Raw genomic sequence first — 13,082 nt, 5'->3', positions numbered from 1 at the left:
ATGCATGTTATGATCACACACTTATTACACTTCATAACAGACAAAAGACACAATGCAGGCAAACACTAGCTCACACACATACACACAAAAAAAACCCCACTAAAAACAGAGGCGGTGTCGTCCTTATGAGACATAGATGTGAAGTTTCCACAGAACATTAATCCAACTTACTGCTGCCATGATGTGCTCTGGTTCCTGTCTGCTGCTGCTGCTGCTGGTGGGCGGATAATGGACTTGGACTGCTGCGTTAGTGTGTGTTTCGTATGTGTGTGCCCTTCAGTCAGTTTATTTATGAGTGCTATGAAATTGACTGTTCGCTTAACCCTCTCCTCTGAACACTAAGAGCTAGACTAGACAAGAACTAGTTAGTAGTGTGTGTTGTTCAACCGCACTTGAAAAGCATTTATAGCCACTGTACTGCAACATGTGAAGGCTGGGTGAAAAGCAGTCTGTGGGGATAAACGGCTCTCATTTTTAGGCAGTCTCTCCTGGAAGGCATTCATAATGTTGTGCTCATTTGCACACCCAAAAAATTACAAGAAATAGTTGTGTAGGGAATAAAAAAAACAAGAGAGGGAAGAACCTGCTTAACTTTTCTTCTATGCACACCTGGACAATTGCTGCGAGACGTGTGAATGTCAGATTGTTGATTCCCTTCATAATTTCAACATCAAAAACATGTGGTGGAGGGGGGTTTCCGAAGCTGTTCAACCATCCAACAAACAGCCTGAGGAAGTCATTTTTTCACCTTTGCAAACCCAAAAAAACGTACAAAAACAAGAGTTTAAACAGTGTTGTGTGCTCAAATTTAGGCTGCTAATGCTTGCATGCCTGTCTAAATAGGCTATTACAAATAGCCTAATAGCAACCTAGTTAGTGACCTATACTACTATTTATACGGTAATATATATAATTGAAACTGCCATTTTATTTAGTGCAAATGGTGTAATATAGCTTGTACTTGACTGAGCAAACTGCTTTTGGGCCAATACCTAGTCAGTCAGTGGGGAAGAAATTTCTTGCTGACTTAGTTTTTTTGTTGTTGTTTTTTAATATTGGATGATTGGTTTGTTTATCTTATGTAAGATGTGTTTCTGGGTCTGAGAAACATGTTTCCAACTTAACTGTCCCTAAGAAATTATCCTACCTTTCAGTTCGTTGGTACTTTTTTCATTTTCCAGGCCAATATACCTCACATGTAAAAGCGAGAAATATTGTTTGAAAAAGCAAACAGTTCACTTTGAATATATTCTGACACTTGTCCAAGTATGTTTTTATATGATAAGCATCCAAACAAGTTTCAAACCGACTCATGCCTCATACAGCTCATGTTAATTAGCCCGCTAGAGCTGATCAAATCTACCAGCGGCACCTCGTTCAGCCGACAAAATTGATGGATGCCAAATAAAAATGAGAGGCTGATTTTGTCTTCTAACTGCCAAAAGTAGTATGAATATCCAAGAGGTCATTCTGGTATGTTATCATTGTAAGCTGCATATGTGCCGGGCTAGGAAGGAAAGCTTGACAGGCATAGCAACAGTAACTAAGGGGAGGTGGGGCCTAGTGAAAATTAGAGATAGACAATACACACACACACACACACACACACACACACACACACTCCTGTCTTCCTCCTCTGTCTAGCAGGTGAAGGGCAGAGAAAGGGTTTGTGCATTTGGCAGCTAAGTGGCTCAATGCGTTATCGACTGGCTCACCGTGGCAACCTGCAGAATTCCACCGCCTCCCCACGAGCCTGGCAGACTATCTGTTCACCCTCCCTTCCCTCCTCCTCGCCTTCTCCACCTCCCTCCCTCTTTCCCATCCCCCACTCCAGCAGATCCAGGGAAGCGGTGACGTGGGGGCTCCCTACTCTGAGAATGGAGAGAGGGAGAGAGAGAGAGAGAGAGAGAGTGAGGCATGGAAAGAAAGCCTGGCAGGGAGAGAGGAGGAGAGAGAGAGAGAGAGAGAGAGAAAAGACAGAGCTGCCGCACCACAGAGAGAAGGAGAAGGAAAGAAAAGATAAAGATCCTCCCTCTCCCAGCACTCGTTGACAATGATACTGGGAGAATAATTTCAAAGCAATGAAGCAGAAAACGCAGAGCCTCCTAAGCACGACACTCAGTCACCACCACACCACAATCACATTAATCTCACAGAGAATAGCACGGGCCTAATAAAATGTGTGGCAGAACGCTCGTATTATAAAAACAGCCTTTTTGAATGCAGTGAAAAAAACAAAATAGAAAAGTGAATTGTGATTTAGTGACTAGTCCTGTCAGTGTAGCTCCCACCTGCTTGACTTATATCGATATTGAAGATTAATGTTTATCTTTTTTTCTGATACCATGGTTCAATAATTAATACATTTTATGTATATTCCACTGATTGCTTGATTGATATGTAATAACAAAATCATGAGGTACAGTATATTTCCAAAATTGTCATTAAAAAGCCATTAAATAACCAAAACAATAAATATCTGACTTCTTTGGCTGCTGTACATAGTGAAATGTACAAAAATAAACACATAAGAAACCAAATAACAAAATAAAATTGCCATTCACAGCAGCTGAGTGTCACATCACTTATCCTTCTCCAAGTAGGACATCTTGTAATTGCCTGAATTGAATATTCATGGCCCAGCTACAAGCCCTACTCCACTTTCTCTTTCTCCTGACAAAAAAAAAAAATATCAAAAATACCAATTCATTTCCCCCTATCAGCCCCGGGACATGTGCTGACGATGAGATGGAAAACACAGCGTGTCGTTAAGCTGCCAGCTAATCAGCGTTTGCTCATAACCCCCCCCCCCCATTCCCTTTCTGTCGCGTCTTCCAAACAGGCCCCTTCTCTCCCTCTGCCACCGCTGCTGCTGCTGCTGCTGCTGCCGCACTGCTGCTGTAGTCAGCCTGTGAGATGGGTGGCTCAGTCCTAATCACCCCCTGCAGTGCATTGTCAGCATGGCTGAAGGCCGCCCTTAACATTTACACTACATGATCACACACGCACAAACAATAAACACAAATCAATATGTGACAAAAAATGCATCTTTCAATCCTCTCCTTCTTCCTTGTTCTCCTTCTTCTGCTTACAGCTCCCTCCCAGCCTCCGCTATGCCCAAGGCCAACCACACACCACCACTTCTCTCACTGTCACCTTGGCTGGATTCAGTGTTATTCAGTGTGCGCCCGAGGCCTTGAGGGGCTTAGGGAGGTAGTCCTCCTTCTCCTCTTCCTCCGCCTCCTCAGACAGCGCCTTCCTGTTGTTATCTCCGGGCTGGAGTCTCATCAGCCTGCACAGTAGCTCTGGCTTCCAGCTGTTTCACCACCAGCTCCGACAGGGGAGAAGGCTGCCAGAGGATCTGAGGGGGAGGCCGCTCCTATATCAGCATCCTCTCATGTGGCCAGCTTCAAGGTTCCTCTCTCTCAGGCAAGCCTTCAGTCAAGTTTACATTGTGGCACGCACACATAGACACACACACACACACACACACACAGTGATTGGCATTCATTAAGAGTATCAGAAATGCAAATCATCACACCGTTTCTCCCAATTTAAAGGATTTCATTGTTGCTCGGTGGTTCTTCTTGTTACTGAGGTTAACAGGCTGAATGTAGACAGCATTTTATTACACTGAGAGTTCTTTCTGCAAGGACCTTCCAAAAATATGCTTGTAAGAAAGGAAGAGGTCAAAGTCACTGACCAGGAGTGAGTGGATCAAGGAGGCTTTCTTGATCTTTCACAATTAATGTTGCTCTATAGCTTTAGAGGTTTCTAAAGTGTGAGAAAATAACCCTGATGATTTCTTCAGATGACATCGTGATTTGATGAGGTAGGAAGAGCTGATAGAGTTTAGGCCGTGTGATGAAGATGTCAGGGGACTAACCTACTGCTGTCCAACCTGAGCTGCAGCAGTCATCCTGCTGTCACAGTATTTCTTGTTCTTACGACACATGAAGCTTATCTTCTTCTGCCCCTTTTTTGAATCTCTGATCTTGGAGGGCCAGCCCTCTGACGCGCCTCTTGGTAAGCAGCTCCTTTTAATAGCCATCCTGCTTTTCAGAGAGCTTGTTTTTGAGAAGAGCTCCTTCTTGGTGACTCACCTGATTATGAGCTTGTCCCTCATTTCCTGCTGTTGTGTGGCCTCTTTCCAATCTTTTCCATTGATGACCCTCAACCTGCTGGTCACCTGCTGGCTGACTGGCCTATAGTGAGATGAACAGTTCTTCCTTCCATTTCCTCTGTCGTTGTTCTCCTCGAACAATTTCCCAAACTCTTCAATCCAAATATTTTTGGTCCAGTATAAATACAAATAGATGTGATTACTTAGTGAGAAATTCTGTCTTTCAATTTGTCCATTAGGCTCAAGGGATGGCAATGTTTGTCTAACCTGAAATATCTCAACAACTATTGGATGGACTGCCATTACATTTTGTAGACATTCACAGTTCCAGAGAATGAATCGTAATGACTTTAGTGATTGACTTTTCCTCTATGTGGCACCAGCCAGTTCACATTTGTAGCTTTGAGTAAAATATCTTAAAAACTATTTGATGGAAAGACATGAAATTTGGTACGCTTTCATGTAAATTTTGGTTTACATTAATCTGTACCTTTCATTATGAATTGTAAGTTTATGTCTAAATGCCTGCAGTATCAATGACACTCCCATCAGCCTCGGCTGTACTTTGTGTTTATTGTAAATGTTATGAAACTAAGCTGTGAATGTGAACATGGTTCACGTTGTGATTGTGATCACATTAGCATGCTGATGTCTGCATTTAGCAGAAAGCACTGCTGTTCCAAAGTACAGCCTCACACAGCCAACAGCGTGGTTGTAATCTCATAGTTTAAAGTTTTTCTAACAGTTAATCTCCCCAGGGAAGAACCAAATAAAATGCAAAAGAAGAGACCTTCACTGTTGTCCCAAATCATTGAAACAGCATAACCCCTGTCCTTCTCTACATTTGGGCAGTGGTGGCCTTAAGGTTAAAGAAGCAGGCCAAAAGGTCAAATGTTTGATCCGCATATTAGCAGAATAAATCTAGCAGTGGAAAGTGAAAGAGTTAAGCTGATCAGTGACCATCGGTGGTTGTATTGAGAAGTTTGTATTTGTCTTCTTGCAAAAGAGAGCATTGCTCTCAGTGACACTTTTCCTGAATAAATAACGGTTAGGGGGGGGGGATTACCTGCCTGTCCCACTGTGTGTATGTGTGTGTTTCTATCTATCTGTATTATACGTGTACATGTCTGCTCCCCTCCTGACCTGCTGACCTGACCATCAAGTTAAACCATGTGTCCGCTCCAAAGCCGGTCATCTGCAGACTGTTCCACTCAGCTGTCTCGTCCATGCAGCTCGTTCTCTGTCTCTCCTCCACCCTACTAACCAACACCACCTGTCACCTACACCGCTCCATGCCACACACAAAATTAGGCTGCAGGCTATTAGCACTATTACATCTGAGGTGCAAAGAACCCGGCAGTCAGATGCTGCTGCAAAGAACTGCATTACCCAGGAATCATTTGGTGGAATAACAACAGTCAGTTTATGGATGGACCTGTTGTTGTCCACTAGCCCTCTTGTTTTCATTTGCTATGCTAGCACGTAATGGAAACTGCAGCTAATTGTTGTCATAAACCAAACGCTGATGCCAATGATCATATTTATGAACTCACGGTATCCTGCTTAGCTGTTTGTGAGTGAGTCAGGCAGGGTAGGAGGCACAAGACTGACCACGAATCATTGGAAAATTATTTTTGATAAACAATTTTAGTTTGCATGTGTGGTTGTGTGTGTGTGTGTGTGTGTGTGTGTGGGTGTGTGTGTGTGTGTGTGCGTTCATGACCCATGTCACTATCAGTTTAAGATCCATTATGTAGACTTTGCTGCTGTGAGTCACCGAGCACAGCAGTCACCGCTCTCACAGTCATGCCTGTTACCTGCCTCTGACGTACAGAAACACACACACACACACACACATACACACACACACACACACACACACATCTTCATCAATTACACGTCTAGAGTGGAGTCTGAGTCACTGCGATGCCAGGGCACTTTTCCTCTCTCACTCTAAATGCAGAGGAGACACAAACAGCTAGTGTTGTGAGCAGGGGCGCTGTTGACGTAAGCAGGACCCTTTTGAGAGCTCCAGCAAAACCTCCTATGAGGCTCATTTCACCTATGAGTCATGTGCACCTATTATCTTCTACGTCATTACATTTCCGATACAAATAACTCCAATATCAGCGTTGAGTCTTGAATCCCTGATTGCCTTCCGGTGATTCATGTGTAGCGCCTGCTTTATGTATCTCTGAAACCTTTTTGAAACATGAATTACGCTCAAAGGAGGAGATAATGAGTGTGACTTCATGAATCCCAAAGAATTGACTCTGTCACTGGAGCAGGTTAAAAACATTAGTCACACACAAAGCACCTAGTGAGAAATCAGATTCTCTGGAAGCAGCTCAGAAGATTCGTTTTCTTTTATGAGTCATACAAAGACAAATCTCTGAAGAAAAGAAATTGTTAGATGTGTGCATGCGTGCGTTTAACTCACCTGCTGTTTCAATCAGTCTAAAAAAAAAACATCATTCACATTTTCAGCACAACTGCGTGTGTCTACTTTGGGAATATACACACTCATGTTGCTTTTCAACACATAGCAGGACACACTGACACAACGTACACAGATGTAGCCCGTAAGTCATTGAATAAATAGAAAAAACTGACAAATGAGGTGTGAAAATCTCGTTGTCAGACATTTCATGTGCGATTTAAAAAGTCACATAATTAAGTTATGAGCCATCAGTCATTTTACAAGCGTAGGTGTCACATTGCATAGTCTTGTGTTAAAAAGATTATTAAAAATGTGTGTTGTACTAAAGAGCTATGTGCCTTAACTAACAATGGTCGATTTGGAGTTTCACTTCAGTTTACAACATTATAAATCCAGTTCTCCTTTTTTTCAGTTTCATTATCCATCACTGCTACCAAAACCAATAAAATACGTCACAAGCACAAGCTGGGCTGTTGTTAAAGTGGCACTAAACCCCGGGTGCAGCGGTGACTCAGTTGTTTGATCTTTGTGAAAAAGCTGAAGCAGTTGTCGTGAGTCCCCGCTGAGAATAAAATGAGCAGCGAAACAGAGCGATGACAGTTGGGCTGCTCAGCTGTGACCATCAACGAACCGCATCAGAAACCTGTGCACCGCTCTGATACTTAAAATAACATTTACCTCATTCCGCTCAACTCAATGTCAAGTCAAACTGTAAAATTTTCAGGAACTGTACGAGGAACGATCGACTCGTTGGGCGGAACATCTGGCATTTTTAGTTTTTCCAACAAGTTTTGAATAGGTTTCATTAAAAACATGCCAACTCAAATTTTTCTCAAGCCATAGAGGAACTATGTGATCTTTCAGCTCTGTTCAAGCACAAAAAAATGTGTTCGAGTCAGATGAAAAAAGGAAGATTCTTACATAACTGAGTGCATTTTCCTTTATTTTACAGCTGGTGATTGAGTGTCTGTAGTTCCAGCTGATTTCCTGCCATGTTATGGATACTTTGAAGAAACATTTAAATTCATTAAATCACACAAAGGCTTTTAGCTGCAAGACAGCATTCCTTTTTCCCAATGCTGAGAGTCACTTAGTACATGCCAGCAGTAGTTTGCTGCACTTTGAAGTCTAGTATTTGCATTAAATATGTCATGTAGGGAATTATAATTGATCTTCGATAACAGAAAATGTTTTTATTTGAGAGATTTAAATTCTACTTCAGTAAATGTAGTTCTCCGTGAAGATTAAGGGTTTGAAAACTAAGGAAACTTTATACTTCAGACAATATGAGTTTCCTTTCAGGTTCCTCAGAGGGATTTGCGTTCGCTGTTACATTAAACAGTCCAGCTGATTTGGAAGTACACGTCTATATTTCTGCTTTTCTAATGAGCAAATATGTGCTATCATTATTCACATCCTTTGAACTGGAGTTTGTTTAATGACCTTGTCAGCTCTCCATCCTCCGGTTTTTCCCCTGCTGTCATTTGAGCCATTGTACAGCGCTGTGACGCAGGCAGAGCGTCATTTCTTCCTACGTGGAAATGTCATCTTAATCAGATGTGCTCACTTGACAGAATAGAGCAGGGGCATCATCGGATCCATGGATCCAAGTATTTTTGTCCATAAACATCAGCTCCTCATCCACACCTGCTGCTCTCCACCCTTTCTGTCCGTGTATCACACAAATAGATGTGCAGCAAAAAATCCCCTTCAGTAACGCCTCATAAAACTCTTGGGGATTTTTTTCCTTTTTTTCTGTATTTTTGTGTCTCCCAGCACAACACATTTGTTGTAAATTATGTTGTGAAGCACTGAACACAACTGTCTCAAACACTCCTCTGATTAAAGAGGTTTGAACATTTTTCTCTCTGTAAAGATCCTAAATTTTGCTTCTCCCTACAGTAATATCAGTAACTTCTTTTCACTCTTCATTTTCACTTCTTGTCTTCACCTCCTCCCTGAATGACTTGAAGACTTACATCATGTGCTTTGGATTAGTTAGTTAGTAGAGGTAAGGTACAAGATGCTGGTGTAGAGAACTGCAAACAGTTTCAGGACAGCTACAGGGGAAAAAGTAATGTGCTACATGATAACATAATGTTTTAGTCCCTCATTTTCTTACCCATGTAGTTTTAATTGGATTAATACCTGCATTTACAGTATTAGTGCTGTGCAAGGAGTTAGAGTTACAATTTCTCCATTAAAAATAAGATTCAAAATTAAGTTCCTCTCTGTAATTTCCTGTGGAGGATTCTTGACATCTTTACCCATTCTGCATTTAGTGAAGGAAAGTGATCATCTTCAGTAAATCCCATTCACATGCAATAATTCAGTCACTTTCACCAATTTGACAGTTTACACCTGCACTTCGCGCAGTTTCATATAAAAGACCATGTCATGTCCGTGTCTTAAAGGAACGACGACAGCTCAATCAGTGAAGAATTGTCGCATTTTTTTCTCGCCTGTCTGAAGACTTGTCAAACTAAACTTCTCGGTGTTTTTTTTAATTGAAAGTCGACCTGTTGAGATCACATGTTGATAAGGAGAGCAGGTTTTTAGTTTTGTTGATTCCTGTTTATGATGGCACTAAAATTCCACCAGACCTGTTTGTTCGCTTGTGTCAGTCACATGTCGGGTTTTTTTTTCTTCTTTTTAAATAATTTTCCTTGTCATGAAGCGTCATTTTTTTTCATCGATATGTCATTAAACGAGTCGTGTTTGAAACTGTTTGACACACTGGTTGAATTTACCGATGTCTGTGCTGATTTTCGTTGATTTGGGTTCTTAATTTGTTTGGGGGGTACATAAATAAATAACAACAGTGCGGGGCTCTGAGCGGGTTTCTATGCGGTGCCGTTTCTGGTGACATTTAAGTGCGCACGTACCATTAATAACACACGCACGTGCTGCATCACATTCCATCTGTCCTTGGTGCACGTGCCCTACTCCAAATCTCTTACATCTTGGCAGAACTGTCGCGTGAGCCTATGTTTATCAACTTTTAGCCCCCATAAGCTATATTATTATATCAACACTATCGAAATACCATATGTGAGAGGCATATAAATAGCATATGTGGTCAATAAAGTCAGGTGTTGGTGAAGGCATCAGGTTGTGTGGTGAGAAGAGAAGCAGACAGGTGATATTGGATATGCTCTGTGGTCGTCTAATAAAAGCTTCCTGACCACTGCTTCAGAGCAGTACCTTTCTTCAACCCTTTAGCTACTAATTGACGTCCGTGTTTCTTGCCGTCGCAGTTAATTTAGGAGTGACGCAGCTGAATTAGCAGACTCTATGCGTGGCGCTGTGCCCTTGAGCGCGCGCAGAGGCTGCTCGCACGCCGTGCACGAACGCCGCCGTCTCTTGAACCGATAAACCGGTGAAGAATAATGGATGTTTAGACAGTCTGTGTGCTTTTTCAAAGGGTATTTGAAGCATATAGACAATTGTGAATGCGCCGCAGTCGTTCATTTCGTTTGATATTCCACCGCCGATTTGCACTCATTGCCTTATAAGGAAAGACAGTCGTGCCTTTCTGCAATAGGCCGAGCGCTGCAGCCTGCGGGAACCCTGCACTTTAACCCTTTCGCTGCTGAATTTTATTTGGTCCAACTGTATGAAACAATGCAACTAGGGCATCGTAGACAATTGTGTGTTTTTTATTTTGATAGCAATATATCGAACATGTGTTCCTGCTGTAGATATGACTGTAAATATAACATTAAACAGCTGGATAAAGAAGGCATTAGCAGTAAACAACTGGATATGTTAGGCTATTTATAATGTCTCCCCCTTTTTCGGCTTTATGACAATATTCTGTCCTCACTTAGATGCGACTTATGGCACTGCCATTACCAGCCCAAACTCTGGGTTTGGTGCCAGATGAGGTGTGTGTGTGTGTGTGTGTGTGTGTGTGTGTGTGTGTGTGTGTGTGTGTGTGTGTGTGTGTGTGTGTGTGTGTGTGTGTGTGTGTGTTGTGTGTGTGTGTGTGTGTGTGTGTGTGTGTGTGTGTGTGTGTGTGTGTGTGTGTGTGCGTGCGTTTTGTGGACGTCAGGCCTGAGCTGGTTCATACCGTGAGTGTTGTGTGCAGTGCCAAGTGATAACTAAACCGGCTGCTGCCTGTCCTGTCGGGTCTCCGCAGTCAGAAATAACCCCGATGGAGCTGAAGCCGGCGGGGTTGGAGCCCCGCAAAGGATGCTGACCTACATCGGGTGCCACGCAACCGGGGGCTATCTTTTAACACGGCGAAAATCCAGCATAAAATCCCCGCGACACGGTGGTGTCTGAAATGTCATCTCTTTGTGTGACCTTGAGTCAGAGAGGATATGGAAATCTATTCATTGTAATGAGCATAACAGCGACCAGGCTCTGTCCTCAATTTAACTTTACACAGGCGATGATTCATGTCGCATTATCATCCCACTGAAGCGGCTTCATCCACACCACAAGAGCATCGGATAAAATTGTTTTCCTATTTCAGATGGATCCCCTGTTATAGACAAGGCCGTGTCATGGCGGCCGTGATAAATCCATGTCAGCCAGTGGCCTTGACTTTAACTTGGGCCTAGGCGATTATTTTTTGATATTGGTAGCCTTATAATTAGGCTACATGCAACCCAGCCGTATTATATGCACCAGCTCATAAATAGGCTACATTGTGGGTCTGTGGGTGGAAGACTGTGGGCGCACACATCCTAAACACACATCTGTCAAACCCAACCTACTGATGTGTTGCGACAGAAATAAAATGAAGCGAAAGGCCTTGTAAGTTGCTACATTTGAGTTGGTGAACAGCAGATTCAGGCCATCGTGGTTTAGGATAAAACGCTCTCTTTCATAGCACCCTCTTGCAGTTAGATCTCCCTTCACATCCAGCGACGTAGGAGGGGGTGATGTGGCGTTTACGGTCTCATTTCAGCTCGTACTTTTGACAATCATAATCACGCGTTCAGTTAGTGATCATTCGCCTGCCCTTTGGTTGATCAGTAGAAACAATACGGTGCTTCATAATAATCGGAGTGGTTATCAGTGGTTCTGATTCCTTTGCCATGCAGGTTTTCCTTCCAAACATACACCACATTAGCTGATTTCCAATCAGCACACCTTCTCAACCAGTGATGTACACAGTGTCAGCTGGAGGGAAAACTTCCTTGTAAATTCTTCTATGGTGCAAGTCTGGACACAAGCATACCAAAGATGAAGAAATATGCACACTTTGTGTTAAAGGGGACCTATTATGCTCATTTCCAGCTCTACATATTTTAATCTGGGACTCAACTTGAGTAGCTTTGCATAAGTCACAGATCAAAGAAATCCTTATTATTATCTTATACTGGCCCTTTGTGCAGCCCCTCATTTCAGTCTCTGTCTGAAACAGGCCATTAAGCTTTGGTTTCTTTACAGTCCCCCTCCTTAGCAACCCAATTTTTTCTCACTGGTTAGTTTCCAGGAAGCTGCATCACAGCTGACTTGTAGACCCTCGGGAGGCAACATGAACAAACTATGAAACAAACTATAGTGGTAGTATTTCTTTTTTTTTTCTTGTTAGTTACTCATCAAAAACTTTCTGGCACACCTGTGTAGTCTTTGTGACAGGTGCGTTAGTGAAGCAATGTCAAAGAGCGAAGCATTGAAGAAGGTCATTGACAGAAACTTTGTATAGGCCTATAAAGTATCCTTATTGAAGAAGTGGACACAGTGTGCAGGTGCACCTTCCTCTTTCTCATTCTTTACTTAAAATGTCAACTTCTCAAATACATCTGCACATCCGTACATTGTTCACTTCCATATTCTTGAATCTGATCCGAAATACACATGTGAACAACAAAAACCTACCCGGAAAAGTGTTAGCAACCAAGGCAGGCATGCACGATGATCTGCTTAGCTCATAGGGTAGAAAAAAACACAAAGGCAGTGTTCATAGCAGGTTGAAGCTCAGCCATTTGATTTGCTCGGAAGATTTCTACATATGCTAACCTCAAGTTTTGGAACTTTGACAATGTTTAACGAATATATGCAACTTATTATGCTTAGCTTATTATTAAGTTTATTATGCCTCAATAAGCTATGTAGCTGTTATTTATGCAGATAATGACTAAAGGTTAAATAATGGATGATAATAATAGAAATAGAAAACAAGTCTAGAAAGGTCAAAGAATAAAATGGCCTACAGTTGTAAAATTCACATCTATAGGCTACTACAAGTTGTTACTATGGTATCCATTCTCCTCACTTAATATCTTGCCATAACATATCACTTTTCATTAAAAAAACTAAACAAAAAAACATATGTTGGTGCTCAGGCGCCGTCGAGGTCGTGATTACATTTTTTCCGACAGCACTTGAAAGTAGCGTGATAATAAACACCGCCCATATTACCTCCCTCTCGTCTGACGTCACGCCAACGGCTATTTGCATCAAGTGTTTTGTAGCTGCGGCTTCAACTCGGCTGCAGAACGAGTCTCTCAGAGGGGGAAAGCGAGGGAAGAAGCGCAGTGACTATACAGAAGGAGGAGGAGG

Source organism: Scomber scombrus, chromosome 2 (assembly GCF_963691925.1).
Source record: "Scomber scombrus chromosome 2, fScoSco1.1, whole genome shotgun sequence".
Taxonomy (NCBI): Eukaryota; Metazoa; Chordata; class Actinopteri; order Scombriformes; family Scombridae; genus Scomber; species Scomber scombrus.
Note: the sequence above shows the minus strand (reverse complement) of the source record.